The 22,681-nt window shown below is 39.5% G+C and overlaps 9 non-coding genes across 9 annotated transcripts; all 9 read right to left on the bottom strand.

Annotated features, from left to right (window-relative positions):
• Nucleotides 1–282: 282 nt before the first annotated feature.
• Nucleotides 283–473, bottom strand: LOC134849686 (U2 spliceosomal RNA). Its single transcript, XR_010163698.1, has one exon. It is a non-coding gene; the product is annotated as a U2 spliceosomal RNA (small nuclear RNA).
• Nucleotides 474–3,240: 2,767 nt separating this feature from the next.
• On the bottom strand, nt 3,241–3,431 carry LOC134849663 (U2 spliceosomal RNA). Its single transcript, XR_010163677.1, has one exon. It is a non-coding gene; the product is annotated as a U2 spliceosomal RNA (small nuclear RNA).
• Nucleotides 3,432–10,265: 6,834 nt separating this feature from the next.
• On the bottom strand, nt 10,266–10,456 carry LOC134849316 (U2 spliceosomal RNA). The gene has a single exon (XR_010163340.1). It is a non-coding gene; the product is annotated as a U2 spliceosomal RNA (small nuclear RNA).
• A 1,249-nt stretch (nt 10,457–11,705) lies between these two features.
• On the bottom strand, nt 11,706–11,896 carry LOC134849776 (U2 spliceosomal RNA). Its single transcript, XR_010163776.1, has one exon. It is a non-coding gene; the product is annotated as a U2 spliceosomal RNA (small nuclear RNA).
• Nucleotides 11,897–13,145: 1,249 nt separating this feature from the next.
• On the bottom strand, nt 13,146–13,336 carry LOC134849516 (U2 spliceosomal RNA). The gene has a single exon (XR_010163533.1). It is a non-coding gene; the product is annotated as a U2 spliceosomal RNA (small nuclear RNA).
• Nucleotides 13,337–14,578: 1,242 nt separating this feature from the next.
• On the bottom strand, nt 14,579–14,769 carry LOC134849581 (U2 spliceosomal RNA). Its single transcript, XR_010163597.1, has one exon. It is a non-coding gene; the product is annotated as a U2 spliceosomal RNA (small nuclear RNA).
• Nucleotides 14,770–16,017: 1,248 nt separating this feature from the next.
• On the bottom strand, nt 16,018–16,208 carry LOC134849750 (U2 spliceosomal RNA). The gene has a single exon (XR_010163757.1). It is a non-coding gene; the product is annotated as a U2 spliceosomal RNA (small nuclear RNA).
• A 1,249-nt stretch (nt 16,209–17,457) lies between these two features.
• On the bottom strand, nt 17,458–17,648 carry LOC134849580 (U2 spliceosomal RNA). Its single transcript, XR_010163596.1, has one exon. It is a non-coding gene; the product is annotated as a U2 spliceosomal RNA (small nuclear RNA).
• A 1,242-nt stretch (nt 17,649–18,890) lies between these two features.
• Nucleotides 18,891–19,081, bottom strand: LOC134849493 (U2 spliceosomal RNA). Its single transcript, XR_010163510.1, has one exon. It is a non-coding gene; the product is annotated as a U2 spliceosomal RNA (small nuclear RNA).
• Between the last annotated feature and the right edge of the window lie 3,600 nt (nt 19,082–22,681).

Genomic DNA, 22,681 nt, shown 5'->3' with positions numbered 1-22,681 from the left:
CAAAAATTTTGAAATTTTCGTTTTTTGCACCACGCTCGATTAGGCTTAACTTTTTGGCATCACCGAGCTTTCAAGAACTCATAACTTTGAACTGGTTCGACCAAATTGGTTCATTTTCTCAGTCCCCCAAGATTTGACGATGGTCTTACGATAGAAATAGAAAAATTTGGAAGTCTTAAGTTTTTTGGGCAAGTTATGGCCGTTCGCGCAATTCACCAGGCTTAATTAGACTCTTCATACTGACATCTTCACTCTATTAAGATAATTTGCAGGTTCAGAATTTTCAGGTGGACTGCTCCCGATGGTAGTGTAAGACCGGGAAAATCCGTGAGTCAACTGAAGCAATCTTCGGTGTTAACTCGGGAAGTAAAAATCAGTTTAATATTGGTGCCAGGCTATGCCCAGCATGCCAGATATTAAGCTGACAAGAACAGATACTACACGTGATCTTAGCCAAAAGGCCGAGAAGCGATAGCTAAACCTTTTCCTAATTTTGGTACATGCCTTGAACACAACAATGAAAAAACAGCTCGAATCATAAAAATTTATATTTATCCGACTGGGTTGAGAGCTGGGTTGCTCCCGGACCAACTTATGAAAGGTCAAGGGGGAAAGTTGAAAAGAGGTAGCCATAATGACACTTCGCCCTAACAAAACTCCCCTGCTGGCTAGTAAATCTATCGTAAGAGTACAGTAGACTACGTTATAACCATCTGCGTTTGTGCCGTTACATACGACATGGGCTTAACGATGTAGACAAAGACAGAATCTGCGGTTCTGCCTTAGGCATTTGAGTAATTCCGCTTCCATTTATATCCTGACTAGCATATAACTATGTACATTACTTTTAAAACACTCGCCCTCGCGCGAGAGTAGAAATATGCTCTTATACCATGTAAAATTTTGCACGCTCACGTTATAATTTATGCAATTCAAACAAAATTTGAAAAATTGACAATTTTCAGAATTTTTTTGGCCCAATGAGTTTTATGGCCAAATCGGCTGGTCAAAACCTACGGAGCGTGTACAGGGTGTCTTAGATGACCATCGATGGCATGATAGCTGCTCACTCAACGTTAGTGGCATATGGTCGAATACCAGCCAGGATACTGATAGATGCTTTTAGCCTAATTGTTACCGAGATTAAACTGAAAATAAATTTGCATTGTTCTACACGCATTACTTACTTTTGGACATGGCTGATAGCCAGTCGCCTTCTTTCTCTGAAGTTCTCGCTGAGGGCATTGCAAGACCTCATATTAAAGTCACTTCATTCTTAAAAATGACCATCATTCCTCCCTTTACAAAAGAACATTTCAAGTCTAATGCTAGTTTCGAAGCTGCCTCAAAAAAAAACCATTGTTGACATCTTGTCCTCCTTTAAACCCCATCATCGAGATCAAATTACCATCTCCAAAGCTTTCTCTACTGTCAAAGAAAAAAGATTACATTCTTTAATCGTTATCGCGCCAACTGAGGCGGAGGACGAGCTGACCATCATGAAGACAGAAGGACTGCAGCTCCTTGACAAAACTATCTTCCCAACGGGTGACCACTTCTGGAGATATGATCCAACCGGGTTTCCAAAGACGGCCATGCTACGCATGAACCAGGTGCCCGGGCTTTGTGACGATGAGGCAGTCCTCGAAGCCCTGCAGCTCCCCCCAACAGTTCATGTGGAGGGAGAAGTTACGCGTCAACGCGAGAAGTGTGGACAGGGGAGCTTCTTCAACGGTAAAGCTTCGGCCATTATCAGAATCCCCAATGAGAGCGCTGAAACTGACCTGAGGCAGTGGTCGTTCAACGCTGTCAAAACTCGGCCATTCAAATGGCTCGATCTACCCTTCAACGCGCATGTCCCGTCAATTCATTCCTGCAGTCTATGCAAGGAAGAGAAAAAGCCTTATATTGGTCATGATGATTCCTGGTGTCGGATCAGGAGACAACAACCACCAGAGGTCAACCAGACGACATCTGATTTGGCCACAAGCAATTCTGCTGATGGGACTCCGGCCTCTGAGGGCCGAATGGATGAGGAGGACTGGCATGTGATGAAGGCGCGCAGTAGCCTCAGAAGGAGTGGGGCGTTCAGCCGCCAGAAATCGCAGAGACGACACAGCAGCCCAGACGCGGACAAGCAGACTCCATCAAAACTGCAAAAAAGAGAACAACAGGTATCGAGTCTAAAAACTTCTCATACATAAACTTTTTCATAATGTTGTGCTTTAAATTTCTAAAGAGCAGCGGTTTCACTGAGAAGCTGAAACCTCTAGGCATCCTTGTTCCAATAAGAAAGCCAGAACGTGGGAAAACGTCGCATAAACACTACATTTTAGGTCTAAAATTTAAAAAACTAGACGCTCTAACCTCTAAAAAAACAGTCTTTTTCGTTAATAGAAGTCTGAGCTTTAAACTCCAGACAGGCAGTTTGCATAGTTCAGTACTATTGTCTACATTTTTTACCCTTAATTGGAATTTTAACACATTTTTTGATTGTCAATGAGTTTTATGGCCAAATCGGCTGGTCAAAACCTACGGAGCGTGTACAGGGTGTCTTAGATGACCATCGATGGCATGATAGCTGCTCACTCAACGTTAGTGGCATATGGTCGAATACCAGCCAGGATACTGATAGATGCTTTTAGCCTAATTGTTGTGATAAACTTATTAAATAGGTAAGTTTTCAAATCTATTTGATAAGTTTCTTTGAATGCACTCTGCGACAGCAGAGAGCACCCCAATTTATGAAAAATGCAAGAAAAAAATTGCACTAACTTAAAAGTTAGCTTTTAGGTCGATTGTCTTCCAAAGTGGCCGAATTTCAGCTCCCCCAAAATTTCAACTGATGATTACTCCACGAACACTGAAGCTAAAGAAGTCGTTTTGAGCTCGTTGGATTTGTTCTGAGTCCAAAATTGTGATACGATATTGAAAAAATAAAATTTAGACAGAAAAGAACAAAAATTTTGAAATTTTCGTTTTTTGCACCACGCTCGATTAGGCTTAACTTTTTGGCATCACCGAGCTTTCAAGAACTCATAACTTTGAACTGGTTCGACCAAATTGGTTCATTTTCTCAGTCCCCCAAGATTTGACGATGGTCTTACGATAGAAATAGAAAAATTTGGAAGTCTTAAGTTTTTTGGGCAAGTTATGGCCGTTCGCGCAATTCACCAGGCTTAATTAGACTCTTCATACTGACATCTTCACTCTATTAAGATAATTTGCAGGTTCAGAATTTTCAGGTGGACTGCTCCCGATGGTAGTGTAAGACCGGGACAATCCGTGAGTCAACTGAAGCAATCTTCGGTGTTAACTCGGGAAGTAAAAATCAGTTTAATATTGGTGCCAGGCTATGCCCAGCACGCCAGATATTAAGCTGACAAGAACAGATACTACACATGATCTTAGCCAAAAGGCCGAGAAGCGATAGCTAAACCTTTTCCTAATTTTGGTACATGCCTTGAACACAACAATGAAAAAACAGCTCGAATCATAAAAATTTATATTTATCCGACTGGGTTGAGAGCTGGGTTGCTCCCGGACCAACTTATGAAAGGTCAAGGGGGAAAGTTGAAAAGAGGTAGCCATAATGACACTTCGCCCTAACAAAACTCCCCTGCTGGCTAGTAAATCTATCGTAAGAGTACAGTAGACTACGTTATAACCATCTGCGTTTGTGCCGTTACATACGACATGGGCTTAACGATGTAGACAAAGACAGAATCTGCGGTTCTGCCTTAGGCATTTGAGTAATTCCGCTTCCATTTATATCCTGACTAGCATATAACTATGTACATTACTTTTAAAACACTCGCCCTCGCGCGAGAGTAGAAATATGCTCTTATACCATGTAAAATTTTGCACGCTCACGTTATAATTTATGCAATTCAAACAAAATTTGAAAAATTGACAATTTTCAGAATTTTTTTGGCCCAATGAGTTTTATGGCCAAATCGGCTGGTCAAAACCTACGGAGCGTGTACAGGGTGTCTTAGATGACCATCGATGGCATGATAGCTGCTCACTCAACGTTAGTGGCATATGGTCGAATACCAGCCAGGATACTGATAGATGCTTTTAGCCTAATTGTTACCGAGATTAAACTGAAAATAAATTTGCATTGTTTTACACGCATTACTTACTTTTGGACATGGCTGATAGCCAGTCGCCTTCTTTCTCTGAAGTTCTCGCTGAGGGCATTGCAGGACCTCATATTAAAGTCACTTCATTCTTAAAAATGACCATCATTCCTCCCTTTACAAAAGAACATTTCAAGTCTAATGCTAGTTTCGAAGCTGCCTCAAAAAAAAACCATTGTTGACATCTTGTCCTCCTTTAAACCCCATCATCGAGATCAAATTACCATCTCCAAAGCTTTCTCTACTGTCAAAGAAAAAAGATTACATTCTTTAATCGTTATCGCGCCAACTGAGGCGGAGGACGAGCTGACCATCATGAAGACAGAAGGACTGCAGCTCCTTGACAAAACTATCTTCCCAACGGGTGACCACTTCTGGAGATATGATCCAACCGGGTTTCCAAAGACGGCTTTGCTACGCATGAACCAGGTGCCCGGGCTTTGTGACGATGAGGCAGTCCTCGAAGCCCTGCAGCTCCCCCCAACAGTTCATGTGGAGGGAGAAGTTACGCGTCAACGCGAGAAGTGTGGACAGGGGAGCTTCTTCAACGGTAAAGCTTCGGCCATTATCAGAATCCCCAATGAGAGCGCTGAAACTGACCTGAGGCAGTGGTCGTTCAACGCTGTCAAAACTCGGCCATTCAAATGGCTCGATCTACCCTTCAACGCGCATGTCCCGTCAATTCATTCCTGCAGTCTATGCAAGGAAGAGAAAAAGCCTTATATTGGTCATGATGATTCCTGGTGTCGGATCAGGAGACAACAACCACCAGAGGTCAACCAGACGACATCTGATTTGGCCACAAGCAATTCTGCTGATGGGACTCCGGCCTCTGAGGGCCGAATGGATGAGGAGGACTGGCATGTGATGAAGGCGCGCAGTAGCCTCAGAAGGAGTGGGGCGTTCAGCCGCCAGAAATCGCAGAGACGACACAGCAGCCCAGACGCGGACAAGCAGACTCCATCAAAACTGCAAAAAAGAGAACAACAGGTATCGAGTCTAAAAACTTCTCATACATAAACTTTTTCATAATGTTGTGCTTTAAATTTCTAAAGAGCAGCGGTTTCACTGAGAAGCTGAAACCTCTAGGCATCCTTGTTCCAATAAGAAAGCCAGAACGTGGGAAAACGTCGCATAAACACTACATTTTAGGTCTAAAATTTAAAAAACTAGACGCTCTAACCTCTAAAAAAACAGTCTTTTTCGTTAATAGAAGTCTGAGCTTTAAACTCCAGACAGGCAGTTTGCATAGTTCAGTACTATTGTCTACATTTTTTACCCTTAATTGGAATTTTAACACATTTTTTGATTGTCAAAATGCTTTGACCTTTAAAATTTTTGTATCATGCAACGTTTGCTGCAAGAGGTATGTCAATCTCCTCAGCAAAACCTTTTCAGACCTTGGTGGTCTAGTCAATTGTTTGACTGAACACCGGAGAGACGAGAAAGTTTTCTGGGCGATGGGTAATGCAAGACATCACTTACTGGTACATTTAACCTTGACTTACATCGTAATAACGGCTAAGACGAAATTAGTAACTTTGCATGCGATTTGCATAGGAAAAACTTATAACTTAGTCAAGACGTGCCTGTTTTCAGAACGTCCTAGAGGTTATAAGGACCACATCAGTATGAATTGCATCTATATTTACCTCAGCAAGCCAAATTTTGAAAGAAAAGTACGACATGACTACGTTATAGCATTTCCAGAATCAAAACTGTATGTATTAAGCTTAAAAGAAAACGCCATCTTGATCAATTTTAAACTGTATAATTCAGTCCAAACAAGCAAACAGTGTAAGTTAGAAATTTTGAATTTTTTCTCAACCGAAAACTGGAATTTTCAGAGATTTTACCAAAACCGAAAATTTTCGGCTTTGACAAAGTCAGAATCTGGCAGTATATACTGCTCTATTTGCATCAAACCCCACAGTAAGGACTTTTCAGTCCTAACTGCCCTAGCTAGAAAGCATGATAGGCAACGGGGAGATACGTTGAATTTGGTGGTGGTGATAGTAAAACCGCATCAGGTCTTTACTCATAGAACCCCGAATAACATTATGAAACCGGCTATCTTTAACTATTCAAATTCGCATGCAAAATTATTTCCAACAGACTTATAATCTATTCATGACGTGCTTTTATACCTTAAACTGTAGAGGTCTAGGTAATCACCTCAAACTTCTAGGCATCCTGGTTGACCTGAATAAGCCAAAACATGGGGGGAAATTACATCATGACTACGTTATAGCGTTACAAGAAACAAAATTGTATGTATTAAGCTCAAAGCATAAGGCAATTTTGACCAGCTATAAATTGAAATATCTAATCCAGCCATGCAGCCAAAATAACTCAGGAGGTTTACTTTTATTATTTCCCAATAAATGGAAAATTCAGAGTTTTTACCAAAGCCACATTGCTTTGGATCTGAAAGAGTCAGAATCTGGCAGCATTTACTGCTCTATATATATATATATATATATATCAATCCCCTCAGCAAGGACTACTCAGTCCTTACTGACCTAGCTAACAAATTAGCCGAGCAACGGAGAGATACATTGATTTTGGTTGGGGGTGATTTTAACTGCCGATCAAGTTCTGAGTTATGCAATCTTGCATTACATCGTAGTGACCGGCGGGTCCAAAGATATCACATAATTTGCAACATTTTCGAATCAATTGGATGCTTTGACCTTTTCAAGGTCTGGAACAAAGTGTATCCCACCCATTTTGACCAAAAATCAAAATCCGAATCGCGTCTAGACTACATTTTTAGCAATAAAATTGACGAAATAACGACCTTGACTACATTATACACAAATTATAGCGACCATAATGCATTACATGCATGTTTTTCAAATTTTCAAGATTTTATGCATGTAAATGGCCAAAGTTACTGGAAATTGAAATATAACGTAGTTAGAGAGCACAATAAGCCTTCAGAACTGGTAGAAACACTCCAGGGGCTGTCTGATGAGTCTCTGAAACTGCCATTATCAGGGACATACGACAAATTTAAAGCCAGACTTCGTGACTGGTTGCGTTTTTTATGCATTAATGGCCATAGACAGTTGAATAAAAATATCGCCCCCTACATACAAAGTAGTAATCCTGCAGATATACATTCCATCAATTCAGAGACAACCAGACAGCCCCAGTTGGCCTCTAGACAGGCCAACTGTCCTTACTCTTCTCTCCGAGATGAGATGGACTTGAGGACCAAATTTAAGTCCATTCGTGGATTTTATTTAGACCTCAACCATGGTGATTCGGGTGCGCTTAAATCACTGCTAAGTTACTTCAAAGTTAATAAAAGTATTAAGCAAATAAAGCTGAAAAGTGGTGAAATTTCCAATGACATTGATGAAATTTTGAACGAATTCTCGAGATTTTACTCCAATTTTTACTTAAAAAAAAAGGTTGCTGACGCCAACTACGCACCTAGGGAGGAGCTTTTGAATGTTTTTAAGCTGCGGAATTCAAAACGAATAAAGAAAATTACCAAAATGTTTAATAATTCGCCAATAGGTGAAGAGGAAGTGAACCAAGCTATAAATAAATTAAATAAAAATAGCGCACCTGGATCTGATGGTCTTACTTCAGACTTGTATAAAAGCCACTCAAATTTTTTCACTCCGTTGCTCGCTGAATTATTTAACTCGATGTGCTACAATAAAGCGGCACCTAGGTCGTTTCTCATTTCAATAATAACACTCATCCCAAAAATTGAAAACAGTTTAAATGTGGACGAATTCCGACCAATAAGCCTCCTTAACACTGATCTCAAAATTCTTTCCCATGTTCTGGCATCTCGTTTAAGAGACCCTTTAAATAATCTAATACGCAAACATCAACTTGCTTATTTGCCAAAGCGCAGTATTCATACAGCCATAATTAGGGCTAGATTAGCTCAAGAAAAACTCGGAAAATCTAATTGTGTGGTAGCCATCGATTTCAGTAAGGCTTTTGACCGTAAGGACCGTGATTACATTTTGAACGTTTTAACAGCCATAGGCTGTCCAGAAGTCATAACTTCTTTGATATCCATCATATATACTGATACCAAAGCGATGATAGAAATAGGTGGCTACCTATCACGATCAATTAGAGTCGACAATGGTATTAAACAAGGATGCCCTCTTTCGGCGGTTTTGTTCATTTTAGGAATGGAACCTTTACTCCAAGCCATACGCTATAATAATTCTATCAAATCCAACCAAGCACTTAAAATTGTGGCCTACGCCGATGATATTAGTGTTTTCATTAAACGCGCTTGTATCGGAAATTTACTTGATGAAATCAATAAGTTCAATTTGGTATCAAAACTTGCTATAATTGTAGATAAAACCAAAGTTCTGAGTTTAGGTTTCGTGCCTAAACAGTTGAAGAAAGTATCAGCCCTTAAATTATTAGGCATATGCTTAAGCTTGAATGATTCATTGAAAATTAAAACCAAGATATTGGAAGATACGATTAATAATTCAGCTAAATTCAGCTTAAAATGTATGACTCTCCGGGCGCGAAGCCTGAATATTGAGACTTTTGTGACCTCAAGACTCGTATATGTGATGAGGCACTTGGAGTTGACAAAAACTTTCATTGATAGGTTAGAAATGAAATTGATTAACAGTGTATGGCTTGGAGGAAAACATTCAATCAACAAGCAGATCTTATACCTTCCATTCAATAATGGAGGCACAGGCTTCAAAAATTTAAATTTTTATATTGCGGCTGCAAAAATTTTCGACATGGTATCCCTACTTAATACCTTGGGTAGCAACAAAGAAGTGATCTACTTCAAAAAATCTAAGATTTTCAGATCCTTCAAAAATTTCTTAATTAAAAAAAAACATTTTCATTCTCGAGTTTGCTCGAGATAGTTTTCAGCTAGTTCAAAATGGAAAAGTAATTAATCCTATGAAGATGAACATGTCTAGTCTTTATGCAGAGTTGATGCTTCCAAATTATAAAACGAAGGTTATAGCTAGAAAAATTGCGAATTTCTACCCGGATCTTAATCTATCAGACAAATCTTTGATTTTTCAATTCCTAACCAAAATATGGAAACATAAAAAGTTCACCCCTCTAGATAAAAACATTCTCTACTTTTTTTTCTTAAACAGTTATCTGGATAAGCCCAGGAAATGGATTAAAAATTTGGTGGACCACCCCCTTTGTTACTCTTGTGAAAGAGAATTCGAAACCATGCAACATTTGTTTTTCGCTTGTGAAAACTGCTCTACTCTTAAAGAAAAACTTAATTTCAATTCAATAAAAGATCTGCTTGTTGAAGAAAATGTAATAGGCATGAAATACATTGTAGCTAAGCTGATATCATCATGGTGTCAAGATACATCTGAATATCTCAAAAAACTTGGTTCCATTCCATAAAATGATTATCTTCATTGTGTATTATATTACATTTGATGTCGTATTTCTTTTCTGCTAACTCTAACTAAATATGTGTAACTAATTGCTTTCCTTTTTTGTAATTTGTAATTACAATCGTTAATAAATTATTTGAAAGCCTAATTGTTGTGATAAACTTATTAAATAGGTAAGTTTTCAAATCTATTTGATAAGTTTCTTTGAATGCACTCTGCGACAGCAGAGAGCACCCCATTTTATGAAAAATGCAAGAAAAAAATTGCACTAACTTAAAAGTTAGCTTTTAGGTCGATTTTCTTCCAAAATGGCCGAATTTCAGCTCCCCCCAAAATTTCAACTGATGATTACTCCACGAACACTGAAGCTAAAGAAGTCGTTTTGAGCTCGTTGGAATTGTTCTGAGTCCAAAATTGTGATACGATATTGAAAAAATAAAATTTAGACAGAAAAGAACAAAAATTTTGAAATTTTCGTTTTTTGCACCACGCTCGATTAGGCTTAACTTTTTGGCATCACCGAGCTTTCAAGAACTCATAACTTTGAACTGATTCGACCAAATTGGTTCATTTTCTCAGTCCCCCAAGATTTGACGATGGTCTTACGATAGAAATAGAAAAATTTGGAAGTCTTAAGTTTTTTGGGCAAGTTATGGCCGTTCGCGCAATTCACCAGGCTTAATTAGACTCTTCATACTGACATCTTCACTCTATTAAGATAATTTGCAGGTTCAGAATTTTCAGGTGGACTGCTCCCGATGGTAGTGTAAGACCGGGACAATCCGTGAGTCAACTGAAGCAAGCTTCGGTGTTAACTCGGGAAGTAAAAATCAGTTTAATATTGGTGCCAGGCTATGCCCAGCATGCCAGATATTAAGCTGACAAGAACAGATACTACACATGATCTTAGCCAAAAGGCCGAGAAGCGATAGCTAAACCTTTTCCTAATTTTGGTACATGCCTTGAACACAACAATGAAAAAACAGCTCGCATCATAAAAATTTATATTTATCCGACTGGGTTGAGAGCTGGGTTGCTCCCGGACCAACTTATGAAAGGTCAAGGGGGCAAGTTGAAAAGAGGTAGCCATAATGACACTTCGCCCTAACAAAACTCCCCTGCTGGCTAGTAAATCTATCGTAAGAGTACAGTAGACTACGTTATAACCATCTGCGTTTGTGCCGTTACATACGACATGGGCTTAACGATGTAGACAAAGACAGAATCTGCGGTTCTGCCTTAGGCATTTGAGTAATTCCGCTTCCATTTATATCCTGACTAGCATATAACTATGTACATTACTTTTAAAACACTCGCCCTCGCGCGAGAGTAGAAATATGCTCTTATACCATGTAAAATTTTGCACGCTCACGTTATAATTTATGCAATTCAAACAAAATTTGAAAAATTGACAATTTTCAGAATTTTTTTGGCCCAATGAGTTTTATGGCCAAATCGGCTGGTCAAAACCTACGGAGCGTGTACAGGGTGTCTTAGATGACCATCGATGGCATGATAGCTGCTCACTCAACGTTAGTGGCATATGGTCGAATACCAGCCAGGATACTGATAGATGCTTTTAGCCTAATTGTTGTGATAAACTTATTAAATAGGTAAGTTTTCAAATCTATTTGGTAAGTTTCTTTGAATGCACTCTGCGACAGCAGAGAGCACCCCATTTTATGAAAAATGCAAGAAAAAAATTGCACTAACTTAAAAGTTAGCTTTTAGGTCCATTTTCTTCCAAAATGGCCGAATTTCAGCTCCCCCCAAAATTTCAACTGATGATTACTCCACGAACACTGAAGCTAAAGAAGTCGTTTTGGGCTCGTTGGAATTGTTCTGAGTCCAAAATTGTGATACGATATTGAAAAAATAAAATTTAGACAGAAAAGAACAAAAATTTTGAAATTTTCGTTTTTTGCACCACGCTCGATTAGGCTTAACTTTTTGGCATCACCGAGCTTTCAAGAACTCATAACTTTGAACTGGTTCGACCAAATTGGTTCATTTTCTCAGTCCCCCAAGATTTGACGATGGTCTTACGATAGAAATAGAAAAATTTGGAAATCTTAAGTTTTTTGGGCAAGTTATGGCCGTTCGCGCAATTCACCAGGCTCAATTAGACTCTTCATACTGACATCTTCACTCTATTAAGATAATTTGCAGGTTCAGAATTTTCAGGTGGACTGCTCCCAATGGTAGTGTAAGACCGGGACAACCCGTGAGTCAACTGAAGCAAGCTTCGGTGTTAACTCGGGAAGTAAAAATCAGTTTAATATTGGTGCCAGGCTATGCCCAGCATGCCAGATTTTAAGGTGACAAGAACAAATACTACACATGAACTTCGCCAAAAGGCCGAGAAGCGATAGCTAAACCTTTTCCTAATTTTGGTACATGCCTTGAACACAACAATGAAAAAACAGCTCGCATCATAAAAATTTATATTTATCCGACTGGGTTGAGAGCTGGGTTGCTCCCGGACCAACTTATGAAAGGTCAAGGGGGAAAGTTGAAAAGAGGTAGCCATAATGACACTTCGCCCTAACAAAACTCCCCTGCTGGCTAGTAAATCTATCGTAAGAGTACAGTAGACTACGTTATAACCATCTGCGTTTGTGCCGTTACATACGACATGGGCTTAACGATGTAGACAAAGAAAGAATCTGCGGTTCTGCCTTAGGCATTTGAGTAATTCCGCTTCCATTTATATCCTGACTAGCATATAACTATGTACATTACTTTTAAAGCACTCGCGCTCGCGCGAGAGTAGAAATATGCTCTTATACCATGTAAAATTTTGCACGCTCACGTTATAATTTATGCAATTCAAACAAAATTTGAAAAATTGACAATTTTCAGAATTTTTTTGGCCCAATGAGTTTTATGGCCAAATCGGCTGGTCAAAACCTACGGAGCGTGTACAGGGTGTCTTAGATGACCATCGATGGCATGATAGCTGCTCACTCAACGTTAGTGGCATATGGTCGAATACCAGCCAGGATACTGATAGATGCTTTTAGCCTAATTGTTGTGATAAACTTATTAAATAGGTAAGTTTTCAAATCTATTTGGTAAGTTTCTTTGAATGCACTCTGCGACAGCAGAGAGCAACCCATTTTATGAAAAATGCAAGAAAAAAATTGCACTAACTTAAAAGTTAGCTTTTAGGTCGATTTTCTTCCAAAATGGCCGAATTTCAGCTCCCCCCAAAATTTCAACTGATGATTACTCCACGAACACTGAAGCTAAAGAAGTCGTTTTGGGCTCGTTGGAATTGTTCTGAGTCCAAAATTGTGATACGATATTGAAAAAATAAAATTTAGACAGAAAAGAACAAAAATTTTGAAATTTTCGTTTTTTGCACCACGCTCGATTAGGCTTAACTTTTTGGCATCACCGAGCTTTCAAGAACTCATAACTTTGAACTGGTTCGACCAAATTGGTTCATTTTCTCAGTCCCCCAAGATTTGACGATGGTCTTACGATAGAAATAGAAAAATTTGGAAGTCTTAAGTTTTTTGGGCAAGTTATGGCCGTTCGCGCAATTCACCAGGCTCAATTAGACTCTTCATACTGACATCTTCACTCTATTAAGATAATTTGCAGGTTCAGAATTTTCAGGTGGACTGCTCCCGATGGTAGTGTAAGACCGGGACAATCCGTGAGTCAACTGAAGCAAGCTTCGGTGTTAACTCGGGAAGTAAAAATCAGTTTAATATTGATGCCAGGCTATGCCCAGCATGCCAGATATTAAGCTGACAAGAACAGAAACTACACATGATCTTAGCCAAAAGGCCGAGAAGCGATAGCTAAACCTTTTCCTAATTTTGGTACATGCCTTGAACACAACAATGAAAAAACAGCTCGCATCATAAAAATTTATATTTATCCGACTGGGTTGAGAGCTGGGTTGCTCCCGGACCAACTTATGAAAGGTCAAGGGGGAAAGTTGAAAAGAGGTAGCCATAATGACACTTCGCCCTAACAAAACTCCCCTGCTGGCTAGCAAATTTATCGTAAGAGTACAGTAGACTACGTTATAACCATCTGCGTTTGTGCCGTTACATACGACATGGGCTTAACGATGTAGACAAAGAAAGAATCTGCGGTTCTGCCTTAGGCATTTGAGTAATTCCGCTTCCATTTATATCCTGACTAGCATATAACTATGTACATTACTTTTAAAACACTCGCCCTCGCGCGAGAGTAGAAATATGCTCTTATACCATGTAAAATTTTGCACGCTCACGTTATAATTTATGCAATTCAAACAAAATTTGAAAAATTGACAATTTTCAGAATTTTTTTGGCCCAATGAGTTTTATGGCCAAATCGGCTGGTCAAAACCTACGGAGCGTGTACAGGGTGTCTTAGATGACCATCGATGGCATGATAGCTGCTCACTCAACGTTAGTGGCATATGGTCGAATACCAGCCAGGATACTGATAGATGCTTTTAGCCTAATTGTTGTGATAAACTTATTAAATAGGTAAGTTTTCAAATCTATTTGATAAGTTTCTTTGAATGCACTCTGCGACAGCAGAGAGCACCCCATTTTATGCAAGAAAAAAATTGCATTAACTTAAAAGTTAGCTTTTAGGTCGATTTTCTTCCAAAATGGCCGAATTTCAGCTCCCCCCAAAATTTCAACTAATGATTACTCCACGAACACTGAAGCTAAAGAAGTCGTTTTGGGCTCGTTGGAATTGTTCTGAGTCCAAAATTGTGATACGATATTGAAAAAATAAAATTTAGACAGAAAAGAACAAAAATTTTGAAATTTTCGTTTTTTGCACCACGCTCGATTAGGCTTAACTTTTTGGCATCACCGAGCTTTCAAGAACTCATAACTTTGAACTGGTTCGACCAAATTGGTTCATTTTCTCAGTCCCCCAAGATTTGACGATGGTCTTACGATAGAAATAGAAAAATTTGGAAGTCTTAAGTTTTTTGGGCAAGTTATGGCCGTTCGCGCAATTCACCAGGCTCAATTAGACTCTTCATACTGACATCTTCACTCTATTAAGATAATTTGCAGGTTCAGAATTTTCAGGTGGACTGCTCCCGATGGTAGTGTAAGACCGGGACAATCCGTGAGTCAACTGAAGCAAGCTTCGGTGTTAACTCGGGAAGTAAAAATCAGTTTAATATTGGTGCCAGGCTATGCCCAGCATGCCAGATATTAAGCTGACAAGAACAGATACTACACATGATCTTCGCCAAAAGGCCGAGAAGCGATAGCTAAACCTTTTCCTAATTTTGGTACATGCCTTGAACACAACAATGAAAAAACAGCTCGCATCATAAAAATTTATATTTATCCGACTGGGTTGAGAGCTGGGTTGCTCCCGGACCAACTTATGAAAGGTCAAGGGGGAAAGTTGAAAAGAGGTAGCCATAATGACACTTCGCCCTAACAAAACTCCCCTGCTGGCTAGTAAATCTATCGTAAGAGTACAGTAGACTACGTTATAACCATCTGCGTTTGTGCCGTTACATACGACATGGGCTTAACGATGTAGACAAAGAAAGAATCTGCGGTTCTGCCTTAGGCATTTGAGTAATTCCGCTTCCATTTATATCCTGACTAGCATATAACTATGTACATTACTTTTAAAACACTCGCCCTCGCGCGAGAGTAGAAATATGCTCTTATAATATGTAAAATTTTGCACGCTCACGTTATAATTTATGCAATTCAAACAAAATTTGAAAAATTGACAATTTTCAGAATTTTTTTGGCCCAATGAGTTTTATGGCCAAATCGGCTGGTCAAAACCTACGGAGCGTGTACAGGGTGTCTTAGATGACCATCGATGGCATGATAGCTGCTCACTCAACGTTAGTGGCATATGGTCGAATACCAGCCAGGATACTGATAGATGCTTTTAGTGTATTGTTGTGATAAACTTATTAAATAGGTAAGTTTTCAAATCTATTTGATAAGTTTCTTTGAATGCATTCTGCGACAGCAGAGAGCACCCCATTTTATGAAAAATGCAAGAAAAAAATTGCACTAACTTAAAAGTTAGCTTTTAGGTCGATTTTCTTCCAAAATGGCCGAATTTCAGCTCCCCCCAAAATTTCAACTGATGATTACTCCACGAACACTGAAGCTAAAGAAGTCGTTTTGGGCTCGTTGGAATTGTTCTGAGTCCAAAATTGTGATACGATATTGAAAAAATAAAATTTGGACAGAAAAGAACAAAAATTTTGAAATTTTCGTTTTTTGCACCACGCTCGATTAGGCTTAACTTTTTGGCATCACCGAGCTTTCAAGAACTCATAACTTTGAACTGGTTCGACCAAATTGGTTCATTTTCTCAGTCCCCCAAGATTTGACGATGGTCTTACGATAGAAATAGAAAAATTTGGAAGTCTTAAGTTTTTTGGGCAAGTTATGGCCGTTCGCGCAATTCACCAGGCTCAATTAGACTCTTCATACTGACATCTTCACTCTATTAAGATAATTTGCAGGTTCAGAATTTTCAGGTGGACTGCTCCCGATGGTAGTGTAAGACCGGGACAATCCGTGAGTCAACTGAAGCAAGCTTCGGTGTTAACTCGGGAAGTAAAAATCAGTTTAATATTGGTGCCAGGTTATGCCCAGCATGCCACATATTAAGCTGACAAGAACAGATTCTACACAAGATCTTAGCCAAAAGGCCGAGAAGCGATAGCTAAACCTTTTCCTAATTTTGGTACATGCCTTGAACACAACAATGAAAAAACAGCTCGCATCATAAAAATTTATATTTATCCGACTGTGTTGAGAGCTGGGTTGCTCCCGGACCAACTTATGAAAGGTCAAGGGGGAAAGTTGAAAAGAGGTAGCCATAATGACACTTCGCCCTAACAAAACTCCCCTGCTGGCTAGTAAATCTATCGTAAGAGTACAGTAGACTACGTTATAACCATCTGCGTTTGTGCCGTTACATACGACATGGGCTTAACGATGTAGACAAAGACAGAATCTGCGGTTCTGCCTTAGGCATTTGAGTAATTCCGCTTCCATTTATATCCTGACTAGCATATAACTATGTACAATACTTTTAAAACACTCGCCCTCGCGCGAGAGTAGAAATATGCTCTTATACCATGTAAAATTTTGCACGCTCACGTTTTAATTTATGCAATTCAAACAAAATTTGAAAAATTGACAATTTTCAGAACTTTTTTGGCCCAATGAGTTTTATGGCCAAATCGGCTGGTCAAAACCTACGGAGCGTGTACAGGGTGTCTTAGATGACCATCGATGGCATGATAGCTGCTCACTCAACGTTAGTGGCATATGGTCGAATACCAGCCAGGATACTGATAGATGCTTTTAGCCTAATTGTTGTGATAAAATTATTAAATAGGTAAGTTTTCAAATCTATTTGATAAGTTTCTTTGAATGCACTCTGCGACAGCAGAGAGCACCCCATTTTATGAAAAATGCAAGAAAAAAATTGCACTAACTTAAAAGTTAGCTTTTAGGTCGATTTTCTTCCAAAATGGCCGAATTTCAGCTCCCCCCAAAATTTCAACTGATGATTACTCCACGAACACTGAAGCTAAAGAAGTCGTTTTGGGCTCGTTGGAATTGTTCTGAGTCCAAAATTGTGATACGATATTGAAAAAATAAAATTTAGACAGAAAAGAACAAAAATTTTGAAATTTTCGTTTTTTGCACCACGCTCGATTAGGCTTAACTTTTTGGCATCACCGAGCTTTCAAGAACTCATAACTTTGAACTGGTTCGACCAAATTGGTTCATTTTCTCAGTCCCCCAAGATTTGACGATGGTCTTACGATAGAAATAGAAAAATTTGGAAGTCTTAAGTTTTTTGGGCAAGTTATGGCCGTTCGCGCAATTCACCAGGCTCAATTAGACTCTTCATACTGACATCTTCACTCTATTAAGATAATTTGCAGGTTCAGAATTTTCAGGTGGACTGCTCCCGATGGTAGTGTAAGACCGGGACAATCCGTGAGTCAACTGAAGCAAGCTTCGGTGTTAACTCGGGAAGTAAAAATCAGTTTAATATTGGTGCCAGGCTATGCCCAGCATGCCAGATATTAAGCTGACAAGAACAGATACTACACATGATCTTCGCCAAAAGGCCGAGAAGCGATAGCTAAACCTTTTCCTAATTTTGGTACATGCCTTGAACACAACAATGAAAAAACAGCTGGCATCATAAAAATTTATATTTATCCGACTGGGTTGAGAGCTGGGTTGCTCCCGGACCAACTTATGAAAGGTCAAGGGGGAAAGTTGAAAAGAGGTAGCCATAATGACACTTCGCCCTAACAAAACTCCCCTGCTGGCTAGTAAATCTATCGTAAGAGTACAGTAGGTTACGTTATAACCATCTGCGTTTGTGCCGTTACATACGACATGGGCTTAACGATGTAGACAAAGACAGAATCTGCGGTTCTGCCTTAGGCATTTGAGTAATTCCGCTTCCATTTATATCCTGACTAGCATATAACTATGTACATTACTTTTAAAACACTCGCCCTCGCGCGAGAGTAGAAATATGCTCTTATACCATGTAAAATTTTGCACGCTCACGTTATAATTTATGCAATTCAAACAAAATTTGAAAAATTGACAATTTTCAGAATTTTTTTGGCCCAATGAGTTTTATGGCCAAATCGGCTGGTCAAAACCTACGGAGCGTGTACAGGGTGTCTTAGATGACCATCGATGGCATGATAGCTGCTCACTCAACGTTAGTGGCATATGGTCGATTACCAGCCAGGATACTGATAGATGCTTTTAGCCTAATTGTTGTGATCAACTTATTAAATAGGTAAGTTTTCAAATATATTTGATAAGTTTCTTTGAATGCACTCTGCGACAGCAGAGAGCACCCCATTTTATGCAAGAAAAAAATTGCATTAACTTAAAAGTTAGCTTTTAGGTCGATTTTCTTCCAAAATGGCCGAATTTCAGCTCCCCCCAAAATTTCAACTGATGATTACTCCACGAACACTGAAGCTAAAGAAGTCGTTTTGGGCTCGTTGGAATTGTTCTGAGTCCAAAATTGTGATACGATATTGAAAAAATAAAATTTAGACAGAAAAGAACACAAATTTTGAAATTTTCGTTTTTTGCACCACGCTCGATTAGGCTTAACTTTTTGGCATCACCGAGCTTTCAAGAACTCATAACTTTGAACTGGTTCGACCAAATTGGTTCATTTTCTCAGTCCCCCAAGATTTGACGATGGTCTTACGATAGAAATAGAAAAATTTGGAAGTCTTAAGTTTTTTGGGCAAGTTATGGCCGTTCGCGCAATTCACCAGGCTCAATTAGACTCTTCATACTGACATCTTCACTCTATTAAGATAATTTGCAGGTTCAGAATTTTCAGGTGGACTGCTCCCGATGGTAGTGTAAGACCGGGAAAATCCGTGAGTCAACTGAAGCAAGCTTCGGTGTTAACTCGGGAAGTAAAAATCAGTTTAATATTGGTGCCAGGCTATGCCCAGCATGCCAGATATTAAGCTGACAAGAACAGATACTACACATGATCTTAGCCAAAAGGCCGAGAAGCGATAGCTAAACCTTTTCCTAATTTTGGTACATGCCTTGAACACAACAATGAAAAAACAGCTCGCATCATAAAAATTTATATTTATCCGACTGGGTTGAGAGCTGGGTTGCTCCCGGACCAACTTATGAAAGGTCAAGGGGGAAAGTTGAAAAGAGGTAGCCATAATGACACTTCGCCCTAACAAAACTCCCCTGCTGGCTAGTAAATCTATCGTAAGAGTACAGTAGACTACGTTATAACCATCTGCGTTTGTGCCGTTACATACGACATGGGCTTAACGATGTAGACAAAGACAGAATCTGCGGTTCTGCCTTAGGCATTTGAGTAATTCCGCTTCCATTTATATCCTGACTAGCATATAACTATGTACATTACTTTTAAAACACTCGCCCTCGCACGAGAGTAGAAATATGCTCTTATACCATGTAAAATTTTGCACGCTCACGTTATAATTTATGCAATTCAAACAAAATTTGAAAAATTGACAATTTTCAGAATTTTTTTGGCCCAATGAGTTTTATGGCCAAATCGGCTGGTCAAAACCTACGGAGCGTGTACAGGGTGTCTTAGATGACCATCGATGGCATGATAGCTGCTCACTCAACGTTAGTGGCATATGGTCGAATACCAGCCAGGATACTGATAGATGCTTTTAGCCTAATTGTTGTGATAATTTGGCTCGTGATTATATCAAAATTACTTTTTCTTTTGTTACCGAGATTAAACTGAAGATAAATTTGCATTGTTTTCCACGCATTACTTACTTTTGGACATGGCTGATAGCCAGTCGCCTTCTTTCTCTGAAGTTCTCGCTGAGGGCATTGCAAGACCTCATATTAAAGTCACTTCATTCTTAAAAATGACAATCATTCCTCCCTTTACAAAAGAACATTTCAAGTCTAATGCTAGTTTCGAAACTGCCTCAAAAAAAACCATTGTTGACATCTTGTCCTCCTTTAAACCCCATCATCGAGAGCAAATTACCATCTCCAAAGCTTTCTCTACTGTCAAAGAAAAAAGATTACATTCTTTAATCGTTATCGCTCCAAGTGAGGCGGAGGACGACCTGACCATCATGAAGACAGAAGGACTGCAGCTCCTTGACAAAACTATCTTCCCAACGGGTGACCACTTCTGGAGATACGATCCAACCGGGTTTCCAAAGACGGCCATGCTACGCATGAACCAGGTGCCCGGGCTTTGTGACGATGAGGCAGTCCTCGAAGCCCTGCAGCTCCCCCCAACAGTTCATGTAGAGGGAGAAGTTACGCGTCAACGCGAGAAGTGTGGACAGGGGAGCTTCTTCAATGGTAAAGCTTCGGCCATTATCAGAATCCCCAATGAGAGCGCTGAAACTGACCTGAGGCAGTGGTCGTTCAACGCTGTCAAAACTCGGCCATTCAAATGGCTCGATCTACCCTTCAACGCGCATGTCCCGTCAATTCATTCCTGCAGTCTATGCAAGGAAGAGAAAAAGCCTTATATTGGTCATGATGATTCCTGGCGTCGGATCAGGAGACAACAACCACCAGAGGTCAACCAGACGACATCTGATTTGGCCAAAAGCAATTCTGCTGATGGGACTCCGGCCTCTGAGGGCCGAGTGGATGAGGAGGACTGGCATGTGATGAAGGCGCGCAGTAGCCTCAGAAGGAGTGGGGCGTTCAGCCGCCAGAAATCACAGAGACGACACAGCAGCCCTGACGCGGAGAAGCAGACTCCATCAAAACTGCAAAAAAGAGAACAACAGGTATCGAGTCTAAAAACTTCTCATACATAAACTTTTTCATAATGTTGTGCTTTAAATTTCTAAAGAGCAGCGGTTTCACTGAGAAGCTGAAACCTCTAGGCATCCTTGTTCCAATAAGAAAGCCAGAACGTGGGAAAACGTCGCATAAACACTACATTTTAGGTCTAAAATTTAAAAAACTAGACGCTCTAACCTCTAAAAAAACAGTCTTTTTTCGTTAATAGAGGTCTGAGCTTTAAACTCCAGACAGGCAGTTTGCATAATTCAGTACTATTGTCTACATTTTTTACCCTTAATTGGAATTTTGACACATTTTTTGAAAGTCAAAATGCTTTGACCTTTAAAAATTTTGAATCATGCAACGTTTGCTGCAAGAGGTATGTCAATCTCCTCAGCAAGGCCTTTTCAGACCTTGGTGGTCTAGTCAATTGTTTGACTGGACACCGGAGAGACGAGAAGGTTTTCTTGGGGATGGGTAAAGCAAGACATCACTTACTGGTACTTTTAACCTTGACTTACATCGTAATAACGGCTAAGACGAAATTAGTAACTTTGCATGCGATTTGCATAGGAAAAACGTATAACTTAGTCAAGACATGCATGTTTTCAGAACGTCCTAGAGGTTATAAGGACCACATCAGTATGAATTGCATCTATATTGACCTCAGCAAGCCAAATTTTGAAAGAAAAGTACGACATGACTACGTTATAGCATTTCCAGAATCAAAACTGTATGTATTAAGCTTAAAAGAAAACGCCATCTTGATCAATTTTAAACTAAATAATTCATTCCAAACATGCAAATAGTGTAAGTTAGAAATTTCCAACTTTTTCTCAACCGAAAACTGGAATTTTCAGAGATTTTACCAAATCCGAAAAGTTTCGGCTTTGACAAAGTCAGAATCTGGCAGTATATACTGCTCTATTTGCATCAATCCCCACAGTAAGGACTTTTCAGTCCTTACTGCCCTAGCTCGAAAGCATGATACGGGGAGATACGTTGATTTTGGTGGTGGTGATATTAAAACCCCATCAGGTCTTTACTCATAAAACCCCGAATAACATTATGAAACCGGCTATCTTTAACTATTCAAACTCGCATGCAAAAATATTTCCAACAGACTTATAATCTAGTCATGACGTGCTTTTATACATTGAACTGTAGAGGTCTAGGTAACCACCTCAAACTTCTAGGCATCCTGGTTGACCTGAATAAGCCAAAACATGGGGGGAAATTACATCATGACTACGTTATAGCGTTACAAGAAACAAAATTGTATGTATTAAGCTCAAAGCATAAGGCCATTTTGACCAGCTATAAATTGAATTATCTAATCCAGCCATGCAGCCAAAATAACTCAGGAGGTTTACTTTTATTATTTCCCAATAAATGGAAAATTCAGAGTTTCTACCAAAGCCACATGGCTTTGGCTCTGAAAGAGTCAGAATCTGGCAGCATTTACTGCTCTATATATATCAATCCCCTCAGCAAGGACTACTCAGTCCTTACTGGCCTAGCTAACAAATTAGCCGAGCAACGTAGAGATTCATTGATTTTGGTTGGGCAAAGTTTTGGTTGGCCAAAGTTACTGGAAATTGAATTATAACGTAGTTAGAGAGCACAATAAGCCTTCAGAACTGGTAGAAACACTCCAGGGGCTGTCTGATGAGTCTCTGAAACTGCCATTATCAGGGACATACGACAAATTTAAAGCCAGACTTCGTGACTGGTTGCGTTTTTTATGCATTAATGGCCATAGACAATTGAATAAAGATATCGCCCCCTACATACAAAGTAGTACGCCTGCAGATATACATTCCATCAATTCAGAGACAACCAGACAGCCCCAGTT

Source organism: Symsagittifera roscoffensis, chromosome 6 (genome assembly GCF_963678635.1).
Source record: "Symsagittifera roscoffensis chromosome 6, txSymRosc1.1, whole genome shotgun sequence".
Lineage (NCBI taxonomy): Eukaryota > Metazoa > Xenacoelomorpha > Acoela > Convolutidae > Symsagittifera > Symsagittifera roscoffensis.
The sequence above is the reverse complement of the archived record's forward strand: the minus strand, read 5'-3'. Positions and strand labels throughout refer to the sequence as shown.